At 43.1% G+C, this 24,747-nt stretch overlaps 1 protein-coding gene and 1 long non-coding RNA gene across 2 annotated transcripts in view; both read left to right on the plus strand.

Moving 5' to 3' along the window:
* Positions 1 to 24,747, plus strand: part of IGF1R (insulin like growth factor 1 receptor) — a 304,160-nt gene that overhangs the window by 145,948 nt on the left and 133,465 nt on the right. The window lies entirely within an intron of this gene.
* Positions 9,679 to 16,972, plus strand: LOC134931881 (uncharacterized). The gene is made up of 4 exons (XR_010179191.1): positions 9,679 to 9,937; positions 12,323 to 12,492; positions 12,740 to 14,128; positions 15,734 to 16,972. It is a non-coding gene; the product is annotated as an uncharacterized LOC134931881 (long non-coding RNA).

The following is a 24,747-nucleotide window of genomic DNA, read 5'->3' on the forward strand; positions in this document are numbered from 1 at the left end:
AGATATAAGTACTCAACCAACCTATTTCCAGTCAGGAGAGGGTAGTGTCTCAATTATCAGAGGTTAACCTGTCACTTGAACTAAACATTGCCGAACCTCTCAGAGAGCAATAGGAGGAAAGGAGAGAGATTTTGAATGCATTAAAGGAAAGCTTGATAGTCCACAACTGCTGATCTGCTGTGTAAAGGGTACCAACAGCTCTCCAAGTGACCTTAAGTGTTGTGCAAAAATAGTTTTTACCTCAAAGAGGGAGCCCTAAGATGAGCGAGAAGCTAAGCAAGGAGACCTAGAAACCTTTGGAATAGTCAGCCTACCCCTGCAAACCTTACATATTTAACATACAGTGGCTGGAGCTTGGCCTGTCGTCCCATCATTTACAGCACTAAGCAGGGCAGTATCAGAGGCGAGACGGGGCAGAGAAGGAGGCAGATTATTCTCATTAGCGCTAGCCTTTTGACAGCATCAATATGGGGAAGAAAAAAATCGCTCAGAATATGAAAAGCGCTGGTATAAAGCAAAAGTTTTTATTGCATTAAATTTTATTTAAACCAGTTTACAAATAGTAAACACATATAATTATGTTTAAAACACAAAAAAACTAAATACAGGTTGAGTATACCTTATCCAAAATGCTTGGGACCAGAGGTATTTTGGATATCGTATTTTTCCGTATTTTGGAATAATTGCATACCATAATGAGATATCATGGCAATGGGACCTAAATCTAAGCACAGAATGCATTTATATTTTATATGCACCTTATACACACAGCCTGAAGGTCATTTTAGCCAATATTTTTTATAACTTTGTGCATTAAACAAAGTGTGTCTACATTCACACAATTCATTTATGTTTCATATACACCTTATACACACAGCCTGAAGGTCATTTAATACAATATTTTTAATAACTGTGTGTATTAAACAAAGTTAGTGTACACTGAGCCATCAGAAAACAAAAGTTTCACTATCTCACTCTCGCTCAAAAAAGTCCGTATTTCGGAATATTCCGTATTTCGGATATTTGGATATGGGATACTCAACCTGTATTAATATTGGCAACAGTTAATATTCCACTCGTTTTATATAGTAATCTATTAATCCCAACTTTCCTTATAACAAATTACAATACACAAAATGGAAAGCTGCTCAATCAGATTGTAATGTCACTCAGGTGCTAAAAGGGAGGGGTAATTCTGTGTAGGAAAAAACGGTATTCCCTAATGCACACTCGGTGTGCATTAGGGAACACAGTTTTTTCTTATAACAAATTAGACTATAGCAAAGCGGTACGCATAAGCAGACATTAAAGCTTTCTGTTAATTTTAGTTCCACATTAGAATGACAGTCAGTTATTAGCAATAGTAGAATGTATAGATAATCCATTAGTAAGTTACAACTGACTGTCATTCTAATGTTGAACTAAAATTAATAGAAAGTTAAAAATGAGTTGAATGTTAGCTGTTGACATTATTATTATTATTGTTGACATTATATTGACCACCTCCATTCCTCTCTGCCCCCTTTTTTTCTTTTGTGAGGAAAAATTGGTGGTGGATGGCAGTAAGATTTGTGTTTTTAAACTGGCTAGTGATCTTTTTGCACATGATTATATGTGTTTATTATTTTTAAACAGTTTTTTAATACATTTATTTGTATGCAATAAAAACTTCTGCTTTATGCCAGCGCTTTTAATATTCTTTGTGATTTTTCTTTTTTTTTTTTTGTATACGAGTTGAGTTAAAAAGCCTCGGGTATTTAGCTACTAATAGGTGCCAGGTGATTCTTTTTTTTTTATTAGTCCGGAGGTGCGGCCTGACAAAGATTGTCAGCGACGGGCGGAACATGTCCTGTTGTAAGTCTAATTGCGGATCTTCTGTGATAAACGAACCAGTTAACTTTAGGTATATCCCGTTGTCCAGAAAATAAGACACACAGAGACTACAGATTCCCGAACAATAAAATCTGTTTATTGTTTTGCTGTGTTCTTAGGCGGTTTCATGGGTGGGACACTTTGATGCTACCAGCTCTCAACAACATCCTAACACAAGTGAGCCTATTCTAAAAGCAGTATTACATTTTCTTAAATACCAGCGCTTTTCATCTCTCTGTGATTATACTTGATATTCCGTAGCGAAGCACAGGTATTCAACTAGTATCTTATAAATGAGAATGTCTGATTGTAATGAAACTCTGAAATCATTGCAATGCGGTTTCACCATTGTGTAGGTAATTTTTCCAGGCAGGTTTTAGGCTAAGTATCAACACGATTGTCATGGGACTCTGGGCGGGGTCTGCGGGGTGGGGTCCCCTGCACTGCTTGCTGGATTTTTGTTTTTTTTGGGAGATTTCTTATTGTCTAGGAGAAAATCTTAACTCTGTCATGACAGTGCTCTGGGGAAAAGGGCGCCGGAGCGGAGCCGGGTACAGCAGCTAGTAAGCAATAAATGTGAAACCACATTCACCACAAGTAAGCGTGCAAACATTTTTACGCTTCAACGAAACACTGTCTGCTTTGGATAAACTATGATGTGAGGTAAATCTATTTGTGAAATCCCTACTTTCAAAGCTTAGAAGAGGTATATACGTGCTCTTGCTCTCCAGAGACAGGCTACATGCCCCCACACCACGTTTTTCAAAAAGAGAACTCCTCCCTTTGCCGTAAAGCTTACATTTGTTTCAATAGATTTCAAATCCTGTTGCTAGGCCGATCGCATACATGCCTCAAAACTTAGTATTTTGTACAACACTATGGGGGTGATTCAAATGCTTACCCTCTGTTGCTACCACTAGGTGGGTGCAAAATGCATCAATTCAGTTGTTCTGTTTAGACGCTGTTAGCCATTGGGGAGGCATTTCTTCTCGCAGCCTACTGAAAGAATGTGTGCAAGTGGCGGCTTAGGTGCCCTAACCACTTCTTTACACCGGTTTAGCTGATTTGCGTGCCTAAATCCTGTGGCTTTAGGCACATCAATAGTAATGGGCGTGCCCAAATGGAAAAACAATTGAATTGCTCGGTTGGGCACCTATTTGTATAGACACTCAGTAGGTAGTGCGTAAAACAATTGACTCACCGCTTAAGAAAGATGTTGGTGTTAGGTCAATAATAAGCTGTATTGCTATTATTTTTCTTATTACATATTTTCTATTTTTTTTTTTTTTTTTTTATCTGTCTATTGTTACCTTCTGGGGCTCTTTCTTAGGTGAGTTTGCAGACTGATAATTGAATCATCAAGCTTGCTCATTTGCACATTGACACTACTGTATAGCAATAGTTAAGTGCGGTAGAGCTGTCTTTTCGTTTCTTTCCTTTTACAGGGAAATGCAACGCATCCTGTATTGTGAAAAAATGCTTCCTCTGATCTAATCTGAAACCAGATAAATAATTTAGCTGTCCTGAGAAAACGTCGGATTACTCTACCAGCATGTGACCCGAAGGAAGCGATCTTGTAGTCGTACGCTAGTGATGAGCGATTGGCACATGCTGTCAAGACCGCAGTGCGTGAATAAGATAGCAGCAATATAGCAAAAGGGCTGCACTGGTGTTTTGATGGAAATGTAATACCATATTTCTTTTAATATCAGGAATATTTGAGCTCATATACACTTTTTTTTGGGGGGAGGGAATATAATATATTATTAGCATTACAACTGCTAAAACACATGTACACGTGTACTCACTAAGATTTTTGTAGTAGACTAATACCACTTTTACACTCGCACTCCCGGGTCACTCCCGGGATGCTTCCCGGGATGCATCCCGGGATGCATTCCCGGGACTGACCCCTTTCACACTGCATTAAGACCTGGGATCGACCCGGGACAGCCCCATTTACACTGATCCCGGGATATCCCTGCAAATGCATTAGTATGTCATTAGAAATGGCCTTGGGCTCAGAAAAGATGACATCAGCTTTTCTGAGCCCAAGAAAGCTCCAATCCGAGTCCTTTTAACAGTCCCGGGATAGTGAATCCCGGGACGGACCCTTTCACACTACCCAGCTTCCCGGGACGGTCCCGGGACCAACCCTGCTTTTGACCTGGGATGAAATCCCGGGATGCTCGTCCCGGGAAATTGTCCCTGTACCCATTTACACTGAGAAGAATCCCGGGATGATGCGCGTTCACGTGCAATATCCCGGGATTTTTCTGCGAGTGTAAAAGGGGTATAAACTACATTCCGCTTATCACTGTTTTTGGAATGCCACGTGTACTTTTTTTTTTTTTTTTGCAGTCACCAGTGGGCAGATAAATGCATTACGCATGCCTACGATGAACCTTTTAATGGTAGTAAAAATATATGAAATACATCAAATACCTTTTTTTTTTTTTTTTTTTTTTAGTGTTTAAAATGAAAAAAAAAAAAGGCAGTGACAAATTGAATCTGTACAGTGTACTGTAAGTTATTACTGTCTTTAGTGTTGTTGTACTGCTTTGCGATCTTGCTAGAAGTTGCTGCTGGACAAATTGGGGCCAATGTAATTGTTTTGCCCCACAACTATCACTAGGGACGACATTTCTTCTCACAGCCTCCTGAGGGGCACTCTTCTGTGAGACCAGCATCGTGTTTAATATTAATAGTGATGGCCGCTATGTCCAGGCGGTTCAAATTTTTTTACGGCACTTCGCTGCTACTCATAGAGATCGTCTTCTGACGTTGGGTTATTGTGATATACAGTACACAGCCACACATCGCCACTAACTGAATACCTGCATTATGGTTGTATTCAATGATAATTGAGCGACTGGCGCCTTTTCTGGCCACTTACAGGTGTCTGAGTCTAATTGCATCTCTGAGATGCAACACATGAAGCCTCCACTTGGATGTGACTCTCAATGTCCCATCGCCAAAGCCGTTTTAACCCTAGTTTAAAAAGCCACTTTTATTTTGTTAAAAAGATTCTTTCCTTCCTGTTCCCGTTATATCTCACTGTAAATATAACACTTTTATATTAACCTTTCTTAAAATAGGATTTATAGGAATTCTGCAGAGGAATTAGAAAAACACTTAAATATTCTGAAATAGTTTGTTCCTCTCGTCCTAGACCGATTTCATTATGAGGAAAATTCCCAGCCCTTAACCACTTCACAGCCACCCAGGCTGGCGCTTGTGAGGTCAACACTTGGCTTCCAATGAGTCTGTGTAAAATGAAAGTGCATAGTTACCCCCTTTTAAGGCAGCTCTGTCCTGAGATGCCATTTGCTATGCCTGTTTAACTCTGTTTTTAAATAGCAAAGGAGTGGAAAATCCTGCTTGGTATGAATATATAAAATGCTTTCAGCGCCATGAAATGAAAATGTGTATGTATATGTGTGTGGGTATATATAGTCACACACAACTTTTACCAATATAGTTAGGTCTTGTGGGGTGTTCCCAGTGTGCAGTTGTCAGTACCTACCAAAAGTGGTCCAAGAAAGGACTGGGTCATGGGTCCCAAGGATCATCAATTCACGTGCACAATGAAATCTAGCCCGCCTGGTCCTATCCTACAGAAAAGCTATTGTTGCACAAATTGCTAACAAAAGTTATTGCTGGCTATGATGGAAAGGTGTCAGAACACACAGTGCATTGCGTCTTATTAAGTAGCCGCAGACTGGTCAGACTGCCCATGCTGACCGCTGTCCACCGCCAACAGTACCTACAATGGGCACGCGAGAATCCGAACATCACCATGGAACAATGGAAGAAAGTGGTTGGGTCTGATGAATCATGTTTCCTTATACATCATGTGGACTGCTGGGTGCGTGTGTGTTGTTTACCTGGGGAAGGGATGGCATCAGGGTGCACTATGGGAAGGCAAGCCAGTGGAGGCACGTTGGGAAACCTTGGGTCTGTCCTGGCATTCATGTGGATGTTACTTTGACGAGTTGTTCAGGGATGGTTTGAGGAACATGAGAGTTTAAGGTGTTGATTTGGCCTCCAAATTACCCAGATCTCAATCCAGTCAGGCATTTGCGGGATGTGCTGTAAAAACAAATCAGAGCAAGAGTCAACCTTGCAACATACAGGGTCTACTGCTAATGTTGTGGTGCAAGATACCACAAGAATCCTTCAGAGATTTAGTGAAGTCCGTACCTTGATAGGTCAGAACTCTTTTAGCGGCATGAGCGGGCACCTACAGAATTTTAGGCATTTGATATAAGGTTATGGTTAATCGTTATGTATGTATGTAGTAGACGTGTAGCTCATCGTTCTGTTCTTTAAATTTACATCTAATTCACATCGATGACACAGCGAAACAGCTCAAAGTGTACTGGAAATGCTTATTTTAACCACACAGGAATTAGTTTTACACACTTGCAAAGCTTCAGGTGAAGCACACGGTACTTGAAGTGAGAAAAAGTCACTGCCACTGCATAGTAGCACTTTGTATGCAGATTCAGACTCAGTCTCGCACCAAATTTATCAGTGCAAGCTAGCAATGTGTATTTGTCACCCTCAGTTATATTTATGTGAATAGGATACACTTTTGGAGCAAGAAAGATGCTTGGCACAGCTGAGTCACCTGGTATCTGGCACACCAAGAGGGTTTGTTTGGTGAGACTAAAGCAACAGTCAGTGAGGAAACCCCTGTTTCTATACAGTAGTTTGATGCAACTGCAAGCCCTGTAATACCATCAAATTATCCCCTAAGGTCTCCATATACATTTCATTTTTAAATAACATGTCCTGCATTCTTTTTTACTTTACTTCTTTTATCTTTCTACTTGTAGAAAATGCTGTTGCTGTGAAAGAAGACCGGCATACAATGCAAGTTTAAAAAGCAAACAAACAAAAAAAACAATAACCCAAGAAAGATTTTTTTGTTTTGCTTACTTACATTTTTTGAAGTGTGATTGATGTGACAAACACCCTGTACTTTGCCCTAAAACCCTCTTTTTCTGCACATCTCCCATGGCCCTCATTCTAAACATGGTGATCTCTGCATTGGTCCAGCAGCGCTTTGCAAGTGACTCCAGCTTTTCTTGTGCATGAGAAACTCTGACAGAGTGAATATAAATCAAAAGCACCCACCATTACTATTCCTGTATATACTATACACTTGTGTGAATACCGGCCGCAGCATCCCAATGGTTAGAATACCGACAGGAGTGGGTAAATATGCTAACCATCCCACCCCTAAACCCCATTACCACAGCCTAAATCTAACCCCCCCTTCCTTTCTGCTTCCTAAACCTAACACCCCACCCCACACCAGCCTATCCCTAACCCTCCCCCGGGTGCATAAACCTAACCCCCCTCCCCCCTTCCAACAGCCTAACCTCCCTCACAGCCTAAACGTAACCTTCTCAGTCCCTCCCCCCTTACCTCTCTGACATCCCAGCAGTCACTCGCTCGGGATCCCGGCTGTCAGGATCTAGTTCGGGATGCCGGCCCTGGCATTGCGAGCAGTGTCTGTATTTCGACTGCCGTGATCCTGACCTGATCCTGTGAATTCTTATTGCATATGTCCAGTGTAGCTGTTCAGTACATAGAAACAACAACACATTCCTGCAGACCATGTACCATATATTGAATACTCACAGATGGGTCTGTTTGGCTTTGACTAAACATTAATCAGAAATCAATTTCTGTGTGACAAAGTGGTAATAGATTGGGCGCCTCCTACCATGGCAAATAGTGGGCGATGATTAAACCTGAATAAATAGAGACTTGGCTGGCGACAGAGTTTAAACAGAAAGAAGGTGACTGGGTCATGACTGTTTATTAAGTAGTAACTACCCTAATTAGTTTGAGTGTGTTATCAGTGATATCAGATAGGTTTAACCTTTTCCAGACTTTAGAAGAACATCACATGATCTGCATGTAAAGAAAACAACATAGTTTTACTAGGTGACATGCAAATATCTCCCACCCCTAATGTTTCTTTACAGATTACTGACACAAGGGTGGCAACTGAGCAAGCCAACCTCGTCCTTTATACAAACTGGTACAGTGTTCATTTGTGAGTTCTAAGTAATGATCTCCAAAGGTATAATGTGGCCACCACCTATTTAAACACCATAAGAAAGTTTGTTCTCAACCATGGAACATTTTTCTAGCCAGTTTGCCTTTCTATGCAAGAAAATAATTTTAGGTTCAATGTGGTTGATAAAGAAATTGGCTCAGTAATACTTTGTGAGCAAATCGTTTTAGAAGTAACCTACTGTACCATTTTGCATCGCTTGGGAACTCTGGAGTGATCAGAGAATCCTCTTCATTTGCACACAGTGTGGTGTTATTATGTTGGCAATTGTATATTCCATTTGATGGTGTTGTGTTGTTGTAACACATTGACAAATTAAATGGACTAACAATGGATTATGAATGGGTACTGTTTTAGTAGTGTTTACCTGGCCATTGCGCTGCCACAGTGGGTAGGCAATATGCCGCACTCCAGCTTGTGTGGAACTACACATATCTGCATTCTCTGACCATTATGGGCATGCTGGGATGTATAGTTCTACAGCAGCTGGCTTGCCACCCCTGTGCTGTGCATTTGTGTATGCCCTATAGAGCCATATATATATTTTTTTTTTCTGAAACAGACAGAAGGACTCATAAACGTTGTTTTACGGTGAATTTTAGTAGCATTTTTAATGTTCACAAAATCCACTGGCTTTCATCTATTAATGCATTCTCTTTGCATTCTGGTTTCTTTTTAATGATTACTATGAGTAAATGCATTTTGGAAACTACTCTGTGTGCGTGTGTTTGTATTTGTGTGCATTGTGCATGGTTTCAAGCTCTGAGTTGGTCCTATGTGTTGATCACTTATAAGGTGCTCACTATTATAGCAGTGCTGTATTAAACATTTTAGACCTAGCTTACAGGTTGCATTTACATAAGCGCTTGCATAAAGTTATATTGGTCACGGCTCATGTATACTATTATTGCAGTACTGTTGTGCTGCAGTTGTACTCTTTGTATCTCTACTGAGTTAACTCTTAACCCTCTAACACACTACTGTAAATTAGATGAAAACAAGTGATCTTTTTACTTCCTGAAAGTTAGCTGTATTGAATTGGCACGGAAATTGGGGCTTTATCCGGACTGTTTTGTTGCTGGTGCAGCGCCTTTCTGTACATTGTGAGTCTTGGATACTGTCACTGTGTATCCCCAGATTTATTCAGCCGAGCCATTGCATCATTCCTGACATCAACCAGCAGAAATGCCAGTTACATTACGAAAATGGTATTTATCCTTGGCAATGAGCGGAGTTTGTTTGGATAACAGAACTGCTGTTGAAGTGAGAATAAAGTGCAAGGCGCTCTGTTTACTGGCTAAGTGTTCCAGAGGAAAGATTAGTACCTCATTAGGTGTAGACTTCATACATTATTTGTACAGTATAATTAATAATTGTAATGGGAAAAAGAGGAGGTTGGATGGTAGTCTGTTTTATTAAGAAAAAAATATTTATAGAATTGTATCACTGTAGCACAATGTTGTTTTTTCTTTCTCTTAAATAGTTAGTCATTTTATTAGATATATGTCCTCAAAGATCATTCTTCCATCACCGCACCGTATCTGTAGAAGCTGTGCAATGTGGCCTAGTCTGGCCACATGTAGTTGACATGAAAAGTGCTGCATTGGGTGCTATATGGAGAGAGAGAAAAAATACTTCCAGTCTTTTATTACAAGATTTCCCTATATATTTTTTTTCAGGAATTTACTAGCAGTTTTACACTAGCAGATGCGTATTACTTCACGTTTCCACTGGCTGAAGGAAGCAATAGATCAGCTGCTGTCAGCCCATTAAATGCAGAATCTGGGAGGAACACAAAGGGACAGATTCTATAGTGTTGGCACTTGTGTAGAATGCTTCCGGTTGTGTGGCTGCTTGATTATGTATGGAATCTGCTGGAATACTTTCTGTGTGAGGCCGAGAGCGAGCGCACGTCTTCCTGCGCGTGTGATGGTATAGTCTGTAGTCGCACTGGGGTTCCAGAGAATAGGGGTAAGCAGCCCTTTACACCATTAGGAATTGGAGCTTCTCTACCATCTAATGCTTGTTATTTTAAATTCACTTAAAAATTAAGCCTAGAGCCATATTTTATTATTTCTGTGTAGTCTATGGGTTAGGAATTATTATTTATTAACACTTATTTATAAATCACCATGATGTTCGTGTTTTGCAATTGGGAACAATACAGTAATAAACAAGACTGGGTATTAGCAGACAGAGAGGTAAGAGTTAATGTGTGTGGAATAATGTGGCTGCAGGGCTGCTGTTCCGCAGTATGTTTATTTCAGTATAGTAAGGCTGGCTCCTGGTGGTGAAGTGGTTAATGATCCTTCCACAAGAAAGAGGTTGTTTACTCCTTTCTGCTCTGAATAACACATCAGTCACTAAACTCCTCCTACCCTCAGCTGATTGGTTGACATTGTAATCACGCCCCTACTACGCAGCCCCGTCTGTGTATTCTGCTGATGGTTCTTTCCATTATTGTGGCAGCATCCCTGAAAGATGCAGCGAGTAACCTTCCCCTGTACACCGAATTCAGGGCGATCCCTCTATAAAAACCAGAGCTCTACAGGTGTCTACCACCCCCCAGATCAACAACAACCATCACACTCTGATGTATAACGATCGTCCACTCTCCGCAATCCCCCTTTTGTAAGACACAAGCACATGTGATGTAGGCACCAGACACGTCACATGTGCATATGTTTTGTAGTGGAAATAGGTTTCTCCCCACTGTGAGATGGATAAAGGATACATAGGTATGCTTGTGCCAATCCCTGATTCATGTCTACAGTACACACACACACACACACACACACACACGTTGCACTACAGATTATTGTAATCTTCTCTGCTGTAACGTATTTCCCCTGCGATTGTTTCCCCAAGGGGAGGAGATGCAATATTACTCTGCACACAGGTTCATCTCAGTCCTCTGCTTTCTTACTCCTATCTGTGTTTATATACTGTACCCTGATACGTGGATTTCATTGTGTGTGTTATGTATGTAGAAAAAAATAAATAAATATATATACACACACAATATTTAGTCTACTAGTAGCCAGGGCGAAATAATACAATAGCTGAGGGATGACAAGTGTACCAAGTCACTGTGACCAAGCACTAAAATACAAGTTACATTTTAGGCTACAAATTGTATTCACAGTGTTTATAATATGACCTTGTGTGCCTCTATCTATCTATCTCACTGAACTAATCCCCTCTTGCGCTGTAAATAGTATGATATGGCTCAAAGTTCAATAAGGACAAATGGATAAATTCATATATTCTATATATTTTTTAATAATACATATAAATTCTTTGAGGAAGCCCCCATAAGAGGAGCGAAACGCGTCAGAAGTAGACCTTTGGACCCTTGTACCAGCTTATTTGCACCCCTACAATATACCATCATCCAGCGGTACTATTCGTGGATCAAACGGAGATTGGCGGAATACAACCGTGACTGAGGTGTCTGCATACGGCACTTGGAGACGTGTACTCGGAGAGCCTGGAAGTCGGGTAAACAATCAGCACAGCAGGCGCCAGTAAAGCGCCGTTCCCGCAGCTTGGAAGTCGGGTAAACTATCAGCACAGCAGGCGCCAGTGAAGCGCCGTTCCCGCAGCCCGAGACCGTCTCTCCTGTCATTGGACTCTCCCGTGATACAACCACTGGTGCAAGCTACACGTAAGGCTCCAGTGTGGAGCGGTTATTCTGCACAATACTATCTTCCTGGTTAAGTGGTAACATATTGATGAATTCCAATACATAACCACGTTTAAATATGTTATCCACTACATGGGTGCGAATTATAGTTGGTCAATTGATTTTTTAATCCAATACATGGACTGATTTTTATTTTTATTTTCAAAAATACTCTGTGCACAGAGTTTACCTGAGATCCACCTCCTATAGCTAGGTAATATATTTGTTAGTGATTTTATTTGACCGGTCTAATAGTTCATTGTAAAGTGTATATATATATATATATATATATATTTATATGTATTATTAAAAAATATATAGAATATATGAATTTATCCATTTGTCCTTATTGAACTTTGAGCCATATCATACTATTTACAGCGCAAGAGGGGATTAGTTCAGTGTTCTAGTGTTACCGGAGACTATAAAGTGCCGGTTCTTTTTGACTTGATTTACCCCAAGTCAAGCTCTCTCCTGCAGCTTGAGTATACAGTATTTGCAGTATTATTTATATATAATTTTTTAATATTTGTAATTTGACCATCAAATTATGGTGATGATATATTAGCGCCTGGTTACATTCTTTTGTATTGTCTATCTATCTATCTATCTATCTATCTATCTATCTATCTATCTATCTATCTATCTATCTATCTATCTATCTATCTCAGCAGCACAGGAGAGGGCAAATAAATGACTAGTGACAGGACTGGATGGAAGATACGGTGCGGAGTACAGCACTACAACAGGAATGACCTGCTGGATGCATCTCACAACTGCATCATTAAGATCGTTTGCATGTTCACGTAGACATAGATGTCAGTCTTCCAGTGCTGTAAATGTACGTTTTTTTTGTTTACTTTTTAACCTCTAAAATCCTGTGCAATCCCACATTTATTTTATACAAAAAAACACATTAGAACGAAACAGTGACGCAGATTTCCAGTCACAAACACATCTCTCCTGTGTATATATCTTGTATGTGCATAATATATAAATATATATATATATATATATATATATATATTGTAGAATACTTAATAATAAGAATACACAGATAACTTTGTAACTTTTTTCGTTCGTTTCAGTAAGGAAGACCTTTTTTTCAAGAACATGAAATACAAAGTCATACCTTTATGTAATAATGAACAATCAAAAATGCTCAAGCGTACACTTCTGCAGCTGCCGGTGGAGTGACGTCATCTCAGTGCTCACCTGCCGCCATTGCCTTCTGGGTCCTGCGTCAAAGCATCATGATGTCAGACGATGGTGAAGCAAAATATTGGGCGCTACCTCCACAACCTCTCCTTCATTACTCTGGCAACCAAGTCCTAGCAACATCATATACAAACTATGACAATACAAGTGCACAAATTAGTAATAAAAAAAAACAAATAATGCAATCTACCATGCCATGAATATCACAGACTTTACGTAATCAATCAGGCAAACGTAAAAAAATAAATAAAAATAAAAATCTTTAACGCAATCCCCACCGTTGTTACTGAGGGGCACTGAATATTTGACAGCATACTCTATAATTATTGTATACCTTACATGGAAGAAAATTCCAAAAGTGCTCTAAATAATTATCATTATATGCAAACTTTATAGCTTCATTACTGAACAGATTACAGTGACACATCAGGCTACATCTAAAGGCCCCCATCCACTAGGGAGTTTTATCTCAGCAATGAGTTGGATCCATTTTACCTGCAATCTCGCCGGGAGCTTCCTGGGAGCGCTGCGATTGCGATTTGCTACTTGAGTTATTTTTTACATGTGATTTATCTCATGCGATCTAACGCACTGCTATCCATCTCGTGATGGATCTCAAATGCCTTTTTTAACCTGCAGTTTCACATATGATTGATCAGATGGCCTGGGCTAAAATTAACATATGTAAACGGCAGCCATTTTTAACTCTGGGCACACTATGCTCTGTGACTAGCGAGGCTGGTTTATACCTTCTGAGCGTTCCACATTGCTACCGTGCACTGCTTTGTTTTGCTTTTCTTTTTCCTATTCTATTCTGATATGGATCCCTATCGCTATAACCTCTTGTTAGCCTATGGCTTTCTTAAGAAGAGACGTGACAGGGCTCAGAGAAGGAAGGGGTGATGTCCTGCTGGACAAAGGAGTGGTTGAAGAAGAGGGGGACTCTTTCTCACATGTCTCTGCTGACTTAAATTAAGGAGAACACCCCAGAGGACTATCGCAACTACCTGCGGATGGATGATGATGCATTTTAGGAGTTACTGGCCCTGGTGACTCCTTATATTCAGAGGCAGGATAGCAAGATGCGGAGGGCCATACCGCCTGAGAAGAGACTGACGGCTACCTTGAGGTATCTGGCTATCGTGCGTTCACTGGAAGATCTATAGTTTGGGACCATCATCTCTGCTCAAACTTTAGGGCAGATCATTCCTGACACCTGCAAGGCCATTGTGAAGGTGCTGCAGAATCAGTATTTAAAGGTAAAAGAACAACACGACACACTTGTTTACTTGAATAGTAAAAAATGTTATCGTAAGATAAAACATCTGTTAGAGTGTACTTCAAATGCCAATATGGCACTTATTTTCACTGTAGCCAACATGGCTCAAGTGGTAAAATTTTTTGCTCAAGTAGCATACAAGAAGTCAAAAAGTGCTTTTTTTTGCCAACATGACATATATTTGCACTGTAGCCAACATGGCTTTCAACAACCATAAATACTCCCTTATTATAAACATTATAAAATACAAAAACTTTAATAGTAGAGAGATTGGGTAAAAGCCAGAAACGTCCGTAGCCTCCTACGCCACACTGTACCGGATCCCTGCACCAATCCCAATAATTTTGGAGAAAGTGCTGCACATCCCCATATGTCCCGGTTTGTGGAGTCTCCCGCGCGATGGGGTGTATATGTCAGTGGTCATTGCGGAACACCAGGGGAGAGAGATAACAGCAACTCTGTATGGTTTAGGTTGTTCTGGTTTTTAAAAACATCCCTGGATCATGCATAAAAGCTGTAATCTTCTCCCTCCCTTTCTCCACAATGACTGCTGTTACATTAACCCCCCAGGCAAAGCCCATCCCCCGGATGGGAACCTGCAGTACTTTTTCTAAAAAGTGGCCAAGATTAGTGTGGGGGTTCAGTACGCGTGGCGTTTGAGGATTTGGGCCTGTCTGGCTTTTAGCCAATCCCTGTAATTCCCAATAAATATTGTGTGGTATATGTACTCCTAACATGGGAGGGATATATGGTGTTTTATTTGCAGATTGGACCCAGAGAATATACATATGCTGTTAAATGCAGAGTTGGTGGTCTCGGCCTCACGACTATGCACTTGCAGCATTTGTGTATCCTGCCCTCAAACTCTGCAACCAAAGCACCATATATCACCATACCACACCATATTTATTGGGAATATAAATATTTTCTTAAAATAAAATGCATCATCCTCACCCCCCCTGCATAGCAGGAAAAAAAAAGATTTAAGGAGGATGGGAGGGGGGAGGGGGGTTGGGGGGGGGGGGGGGAGGGAGAGTAGGTACGGCTTGGGCGGAAGGAATAAGCATGGAATAGGTGGGGAGAAATGCTCGAGTTGGGTGGGAGGGCTAGGCTGGGGTGGGGCCATAAAATCTGAGATGACTGGAACGGTGACCGATCACTGTGTCATCACTCAGACGGCCTCTCTTCATCATAAAGACCAACTCATGGGACAGTCGCTCATAATGTTCCACTTGGTCAAGAGGGGCATCACAGATACACCTTGCTATGTATGTCCCAAACTCCGCAAAAATGGAGTCTGGTGGATTTGTTAAAACCCTATTGACTAGCTGGTAGCAAGCAGCCTCCTCCTCATCCTCCTGGGTGTTCTTGTGCTTCTGCCTTCTTTTGCGAGAAGCTTGTGGATGGGTGGTAGGAGGCACAGGTTTACTTGTTTGTTGTGCTGGCGGAGTTTGTGTGGTGTCCTCGGGTTCCACCAAAACAGTGATGTCTGGGGTGCTGGACATTTCTGTCTCCAAAGTTGTAAACTGTTGGGTAAATAGACAAACTGTTAACATGGTAATTTCTGTATTATATTTTTCCCTAGTTCCCTGCAAGTGTTGAAGAGTGGCAAGCCAACGGCCAGGAGTTTGAAACCAGGTGGAATTTCCCTAATTGTGGTGGAGCCATCGATGGGAAACACATCCACATTAACCCACCTATCGACAGGTGGATCGATGTACTACAATTATAAGGGATACTTTAGCATCATTCTGATGGCAGTGGTAAATGCAAACTACGAGTTTATCTTCATTGATGTTGATAAGAATGGCCGGGCCTCAGACGGTGGATCCCTGAAGAGCACTGCATTTTATGAGAGACTTATCCCAAACAAGATGAACTTGCCTTCTAGGGGAGAAACAACAGACAGCCTCAATTTTGTTTTTGTGGTGGATGAGGCCTTTTCATACCACGAACACATCATTAAGCACTATTCCCAAAGAAAGGTGTTTAAGGAGAAGATCTTTAACTATAGACTATCAAGTGCATGGCGTATTGTGGAGAACGCTTTTGGGATACTTTCTAACCGCTTTCGGATCTTCCTCATCACATTCAACCTCAGTGTGGACAAAATAGACTGGGTGGTGACTGCATGCTGTGTCCTCCATAATTTTCTGCGCAGCCAAACAAGCCAGCATAAGCCAATGGTCGCAACAGCAGCACCGGATGAGGAAGAGGAGGATTCTCTGCTAGCACCTCCTCCCCTCTCCAAGGGGACTGCTCGTGCAAACCATGTCAGGGAGGAGTACCTGGCCTATTTTAATGGCGTAGGCACAGTCCACTGGCAGAAGAATGCAATAACGTAATGTGAGTGGAGTGTGGTGGACTGTGGGGGCCAAGGTTAACAATTAAAGTGTCCATTTACACTCCGCTGCGTCTGCCCACGGGATGGAGTAAAATCCAGTCCTTGTCGGTTCAGGCTCATTTAGGAACAACATCAGACTGTAATACCACAACGTAGGGGTGTATATTTCATCTGTGACTGCCCCGTAGCGCTTAGAATCCTCCATCTTTTTCTGCTCCTTTTTGTAGACTGCAGAGGTTATGCCATTTCTTTTTTTACCCACTCCACATCAGCTGCTGCAAAGAATGGCTTGCTAAATTCCACCAACTCCTCATTGGCGGAAAGGCGTTTGGCCTCATTGGCGTACTCCTTGGACTTGACTTTCCGCAAGCATTCCTTGCACTGTACCAGCTCAATGAAGCTGGTGCTGAAATCCAAATTTTTGTCAAGAGACATTTGAAAAAAAGGATCCAGACAAAATGTAATTTTTGTTTTATTACTTGGTCATGTAGAAATGTTGTTCTTTATGGTTAATGTTGTAAAAGTTATAAAAAATAAAGTTTGTATGGAAATAAATGTGTCGTTATTTAGCACCAACAGGTTCATTGAACACTTTGGCACAGCAGCAGTAGCAATGTGGGCCACAATAGGGGTACAGTGAAGGTAATGAGGATGGGCATCAACAGGTTCTATAAACACTTTAGGAGAAGCTGGGATGCATAAACAGGATGCACATGTTATGGGGTTTGGGGGGAGGTGGGCAGTGTACAGTGATTTAAACAGTGGTGGACGGTGTTTACAAGCAGTACTTTGGAGCTAGTGTGATTTATGCAGATGCTGGGTGCTGGTACTCACTTGCAATGTGATTGCAGAATGTTTGGAAGAAGTAATCCGGAATCACAAGTAGTAGCCGAGTGCTGTCCCGATCTGCTGCTGCTGCTGCTGCTGCTGCTGCTGGGCATGTATGGGAGTGTCCAAGCTGCCAGTCTAGAGACTTCTGAGATAGCAAGTGTTCAGAAGCACTGCGCTGTGCACCTATTTCCATGTGATTGAGATAAATATAACGTGCAGCCCATGTGATTTGCGATGCACATGGGAGCGCGCCTCGCATTGCAATCCCAAGAAAAAGACATGCAATGTGACACACTTCATGCTATCCGTCTCAGGAATTCGTCTCAATTGCATAAAAATAGGCAATATCGCACAAGTGGATGGGGGCCTTAATGAAATCCCTATACGTAATCTAATATGCTATTTTAAAAACTTAGGGAACTGGGGACCAAAAGACTTCCAATCGTATGTGTGTGTGTGTGTGTGTGTGTGTGTATATATATATATATATATATATATCAGGCGAGTCCGGCTCTCCCATTAATCCAAGCAATAGCGCTGGGTGCCTTCACAGAAACAGTATACAAAGCACGAGCGGTGCGGCACTCCAAGCGGCTGTAACAAACTGGCAGTCGGGTCCACGGTACAGACAACGTTTCAATGCGGTTTAATAGTGCATTTTCATCAGGTCATAGATAGCAGAACACTAAGCGGCACTGCACAGACTGTAATGTAGACATAAATTAAGCAACAAGTTGTATCAACATCCAACATTTCAGTCTTTACTCTGAGATCTTTAATACAGCTTGTTGCTTAATTTATGATAAAGGACAAAGCTATGCCCGAAACATTTAGGAGTTGGTCACAAAACCCATCTTTAAAAGAAAATGCCAAAGTAAACATCAAACAATGTTAATGTAAATAAATTATTGGATTTGTGTGCATGAGGGGTTAGGGCCATGGATCTTTGGCACTCAGTATTTGTATGTGTGTATAATAAATTTTTTATTCCTGTAGTACCAGAATGCTCTGTAGCGTTTTACAGCTGGGGACAAATATAGTAATGAAACATGACAGGTAATTAACAGACAGAAAGCTATAGAAGATCATAAGCTTACAATCTGTTGGGAAATATCAGTTTGTTACATGAGGTTGAGTGTCACCTATTGCATTATTGGAGTTGTCTGATAGAAATAAGAAAAGGTGCTCAGTTGGGCTATGTATTGCTGAGACAGTGGTAAGACTGTTTATGAATATAGAAGAACAACTCTGTGTGTTAGCAGTATGGAAGAGTAGTATCTGGAGGCTGGGAATGCTCTCTGGATTTTGGTACATTTTCCTAAAGACAAGAGTTTTCAGGGAGCAATAGGACAGTTTCCTAAAGACCGTGGTTATGTAGTGTTGGTATGAGGAGTAGTTGAGCGACAGTATGAGATGCATCAGAGAAAGTATAGAGGTCCAGGAGAATTAGCAGCAAGAAATGGCTTAAGTTTAGGAGGGATCACATCATCTAAGTCAATGCAATCTCTATGGAGTGTTGGGAATGAAAGCTTGACTGACGAGAATCCAATAAGTTGTTTGAGTTCAGTTGGTGAGGCTCTTAAGAATCTTAGATGGGCTTGCGAGTTAAGAGGTGGGATGGTTAATGTGACCGCGTATGGGTCAGGATTAGTTTTTTCCAGAACAGCAGTAATAGTTGCATGCTTACTGTAAATAATGTTGAAGAATTACTGGAAGTGATAGAGACTACAGATGTTAGTTAAGGTTGTGCGTAATATAGTCCGCTGTTTTGTGTGGCGTTAGGGTAACCAGGAGAAGCTATGGACCACATGCAATGTCCTGTGAGTAGCAGGCAGCGGTGGGATTTCTTTGATTTAGCCAATTATTGACTGATCGGCCTCATACTTGTATAGTGTATACCCAGCTTAACACATTTATTTTACAGCCCAGCATGCTGAGTTCTGCATTAAGTAAGATTGTGGTTTTAAAACCCTATGGAAAAATAGCCAAAAATATTCAATGCCCGACATATAATTACTTCAGCGTTCTATTCATTAGAGGTAGATGAGCTGTCTGTCTATTGAAGCTTTGAACTACAAATCCCAGCATATCCTGCAAGCATTTCCTACTTCTAATATACCTGGATACTGTATAACTGGGTGATACACAGAAAGGAAAGCTTGCTGCAAAACCTAATGCTGACATGTCACTCAGAAGTACTGATAGTTGATGTGATCCTTCCAGCAGCGAAATTACATAATGAAGATGAATGTTGTTTTCTTTCCCAAGAGGTTCTGCCCTTAATAAAGGTCATTTAATAACTTTTTACCCTGTATGTTTCCCCTGAGAGGTGAAGCAGCTAATGGTTATGTGATGGGTGATCAGTTCAGAACCGAGCAGCTGGCTGATAGGACTGTAGTGGTATGTATGCTAAACGTGTTTACATTGTGTGATTACGTGGTATTGTCTGTTAAACCTCTGATAAAAACCTTAGTTAAAATACTTGAACCTGGTATTAAATTCATTCTAAGGGTGCTGGGAGACCTGCACATGAAATAAGCGAAACATTTTCATTGCAAAATGTCCTGCTTTGTGTTTGCTTTTTTCTCTTTTGCGGCCTTGTTACGCATTTTGCTATCTAACTGTTCTCATTACACATTCCAATGTCACCTGAAGATCAGAGCATTTAAAGAGCATGTAACCAATACAGATACTTACTCAATTTTTATTTTACCTCTACTGTATTAATAGCTGCATATGTGGGGCCAGTGCTACCATTAGGCGAAACCTAGGGTCCCAATGGTTAGGGGATGCTGAAACCAATCCACGCTAATGGGCTTTACACACACGGCGATGTGCCGCCGAGGTGCCTGACGGGCGACCCGGCGGCAGAGGGGGACAGTGACGGTGGGAAGTGAAATTTCTTCACTCCCCCGTCATCCGGCTCCATAACAGTGCATGCTAAAATGGACGAGATTGTACATATTGACTTGCATGCATAAGCGACCCGGCACCAACGATGAGCGAGCATTGTTCATCGTTGGTGCATACACACTGAACGATATGCACTAGTTCTCGTTCATTAATGAACGAGAACGTTCATATCATTTAGTGGTATCGGCAAGTGTGTAGGGCCCTTTAGAGCTTGCCACTGGCATGAAGAAAACGCTGCCAGCAGCTTATATGTGAATCTAGCTGCTTCTTCATGGCGGTTGCTGGCTGGGTGTGTGGTGTTTTCTATGGTGTCAGTCAATGCCTACTAAGAAGCAGAGGAAACCACAGTGCCCGTTGATTCCGTTGGGAGGGTTATACAGGTCTGCATGAGTTCTGTTTCCAGTGGTAAAACCTCTGGTCTGACCTTCACAAAAAAAATTTAGATTTCTCCTTCATCCACTAGGGGACACTGGAGAGCAGTCACAATGGGGAAATAGTAGGCAGTAACTGGGAGCTGGCACTTTAAAACTCTAACACTGTGACTAGCTCCTCCCCTACTATGTCCCCCCTCCAAGCCAGTCTTTGTTTTGTGCCCAAGGGAGCTGGACACTCTTTTTTTCATTGCTCCTGAATTTTTTTTTTCTTCTTTCTTCACAGACTGGCAGCCCTGCCTCTGCCAGTCTGCACCGCGGGAGCTGCCGGCGGGGTCCCATCGCAGCTGCGTGCGGCTCGGGATGGTCCCCGGCTGAAGGAGACACTGAGCTCTCCGGAGATGGCCGGACACCGCTGCGTGCGGCGCTTGTCGGGTCCACTCCATCAGCGGAAGAATCCGGCAGCAGTAAGTATAAGAGGCGACCCCACCGCTCTGCTCCTCGGCCCCCGGCTCACATTGCCGGCGGGGGATGCAGGACTTTACCGCTGGCACCCTTGCATGTTTGAATCGGGCGCCATAACGGGGGGGTCGGAGCCTAATCCCGCTCTTGGGTTTACAGCTCCCGGCGGCTCAGCGCGCGCTGGCGGCCATCTTACAACGCTGCATCGGAGAACAGCAGTTTCATCTGGACGCATTGAGCAGTTTCAGTGGGGGCTGGGGGCGCTTAGGAGTGAGGCACCTCTAATTTATTGATCGTGCCTGACACTGCACAGTAGCGTGCAGTACTCGCAGGTCTGTGGCTGTGCTCCTTTTCGGCTTCCCTACTGCCTATTACTGTGTGTGTGGCTGGGTGACAGGTGCTGCCATAGCTGGAAAGTGCTCCAAGGCTGCACAAAAAGTTTTTCAGTGTCAAGAAATGTTCTGCAAAGTTTACTTAGGGACAGTCTGAGAATTCCCTGTTATGTGAGGATTGTGGGTCTGAGCCATCTACTCAGCCCTCATCACTGCCGCAGAACACTCCTGTTTGGACGACACAATTTACGGAGGTTATGTCGTTGTTAACTAGGGAACTGAGGGCTTCTCGGGAAGATAGAGAGGCGGCCCGGTTCCAATAGCTTGTCCTGATGCCTGAGCTAGAGCCAGCATGGGCTCGGTCCCTGACTAAATCAGTTGAAGGGCTCTCCAGGGCGGTACTCCCTTCCCAGACCTTGTCCTTAACTTCCCCTCCCCAGGTTTCAAAAATGGGGTTGCTAGCCTCAGTGTTAAATGACTGACGATGTTATGCCACTATTGAAGGGGGCGGTGGTAGATGTACAGGATACTGATGACGATCAGGTTTATGAGGACTCTGAACCAGCGGCTCACGGTATAGAGGCGCTTATTACTGCTATTCGCTCAGTCTTGCAGGTAGAGGAGACGGAACAGGATACCTTGCGTCCTTCAAGGTTTGGCACCAACCAAACACTGCCGGTGACCTTTCCAGTTTCGGAGGAGCTGGATGCGCTCATAATGGCAGCCTGGAAACATCCGGATGCAAAATTTCAGGTATCAAAGAAAATTTTGTCTTCCTATCCTTTTCCTGCAGATAGCCGGAAGCGTTATGAGACCTCTCCGATTGTGGATCTTTCGGTGTCTCGTCTATCAAAACAGAATGCAAGTTGCTCATATCAATTTGACAATATACTTCAGGTGCTTGAAAGGGAGGGGTAATTCTAAGCAAGAGACAGGATGGGGATTAACCCCTGGTGTCCCCCAGCACACCAAACTATATGGGTAACATGACTTGAAAACCTACATATAATAGAAATCCAGAGGTCTTCGTTACATATATCTGCAGAAATATGGCAAAGCCACCAGGCCTCGACAAGGCTCCTCTGATGCTGGTGGTCCTAAACCTAATACTATATCTGGGCCTGGGGTGCAGAACCCCACAAACCGGCACAGGCCAGCCACCCCAGGGCAGCACACATGTGAGAAGGTAAAGTGTTAGTATGTGTTAAAGGGAACGCAAAATCTGTATACAAAAAGTGATACACTAGTGACGGTGTAATTAAAAGACCTAAAGGATTAATAACAGTGTTAAGGGGGGTGCTAAATAAATATAATAGTGTGCTACCCCACAGCAGCCCAGCCACTCCAATCAGGGGGAACTGCACCCCAGACCCATTTCCAGTGTCTCGTCTATCCAAGAAGCTGGTTCTGCCGGTTCCTGGATCGACTTCACTGAAAGAAGCGTCTGATAGGAAGTTGGAAACCACCTTGAAAACTATTTACTCAGCGGCGGGGGATTTACATCGCCCGGCGCAGGTAGTTTGTTGGGTCAACAAGGCTATGGAAGCTTGGGCGGAACAATTGTCCTCTAGACTACGTGAAGATTTGCCTTCGGATCAGCTGATACCGTTGGCGGAACACATTCGCAAATCAGCTCTTTATCTTTGTGAGGCTTCCAAGGACGTCTGTATCCTCCGAGCTAGGATTTCTGCTTTGGCAATTTCGGCCCGCAAAGCTGTCTGGCTGCGACAGTGGCAGGCGGATGCTGAATCCAAGAGGGCAGCAGAATCATTGCCCTTTACGGGAGAGGTCCTATTCGGTAAGGATTTGGATGCCTGAATTTCTCAGGTCACTGGAGGTAAGTCCACTTGTCTTCCCTCTGCTGCTCCATCCTCTCGGAAGCCCTATACGGGTCCTTCCTTTCGGTCCTTTCGTGCCCCTTCCAGGTTTCGAGGCCAGGCCAGGGGCTGAGCTTCCGTCTCCCGTGGCCATAGAGGTAGAGGCAGAGGTTCCACAGCCTCTGCCCAGTCAGAGGTTAAGTCCTCCACCGCATGACGGGCTTCTCTCCCACCTGGGGGACCACAAGGTGGGAGCTTGTCTGTGGGATTTCAGGGAAGCCTGGGTACAATCCTCTCCAGATGCTTGGGTCAGGGATCTCATAATTTGCGGTTACAAGCTCGAATTTCAAACCCGACTGCCACAGCGTTTCTTCACCACGGGTTTGCCAGTTTCCAACGACAGAAGAGTTGCCTTGCAGGCAGCGGTTCAGAAGCTTCTGTCCGCAAAGGTACTGATCCCTGTTCCCTCTCACCATCGTAAACGGGGCTATTACTCAAGCCTGTTTCTCGTACCGAAGCCGGACGGCTCAGTCAGGCCAATTCTGAACTTGAATATCCTCAAAAATGGATTGAGATCCTTCAAGTTCAAGATGGAGTCCCTTCGGTCTGTTATTGCTGGGTTGGAGCAAAACGAGTTTCTGGCGTCCTTAGACATCAAAGATGCATACTTACATGTTCCCATTTGGCCTCCTCATCAGACTTTTCTCAGGTTCGCGATACATGATGCTCATTTCCAGTTTCAGGCCCTTCCGTTCGGTCTCTCTTCTGCATCCAGAGTGTTCACAAAGGTCATGGCGGTCATGATGGCCCTGCTTCGGAAGCAGGGTGTGACGATTGTCCCGTATCTGGATGATCTGCTACTGAAGGCGCACTCTGCAGACCTATTGCTTCAGAATATCCGGATAACCCAGGACCTTCTGAATCGGCACGGGTGGACCCTGAACTTCCCGAAGTCTCACTTGTGCCCCTCACAACGGTTACTGTTCTTGGGGATGATTTTCGACACGGTCCGTCAGAAAGTTTTTCTTCCTCAGGACAAGATCCTATCTTCAGACGTTGGTGAGGTCGGTACTTCGACACCGTCGGGTATCAGTGTATCTGTGCATTCGCCTTCTGGGGAAGATGGTAGCGGCGTTCGAAGCTCTTCCATACGGACGCTTCCATTCTCGACCTTTCCAACTGTGTCTTCTAGATCAGTGGTCAGGGTCTCCTCTATTTCATCAGCGGGTGACGCTGTCTCCAAAAGCACGGTCGTCGCTCCTCTGGTGGCTCAATTCGACACATATGTTGGAAGGGAGGCAGTTCAGCATTTGGGATTGGACTCTCCTCACCACAGACGCAAGTCTGCGAGGCTGGGGGGTGGTGACCCTCGAACATCGGTTTCAAGGGCGCTGGTCGATTCAAGAATCCGCTCTCCCCATAAACATTCTCGAGCTACGGGCAGTGTACAACGCCCTACTTCAGGCACATCACCTGCTGCGCGGTCGAGCAGTCAGGGTTCAGTCCGACAACGCCACGACGGTAGCGTA

The sequence above is a fragment of the Pseudophryne corroboree genome, chromosome 6, assembly GCF_028390025.1.
Source record: "Pseudophryne corroboree isolate aPseCor3 chromosome 6, aPseCor3.hap2, whole genome shotgun sequence".
Classification (NCBI taxonomy): Eukaryota; Metazoa; Chordata; class Amphibia; order Anura; family Myobatrachidae; genus Pseudophryne; species Pseudophryne corroboree.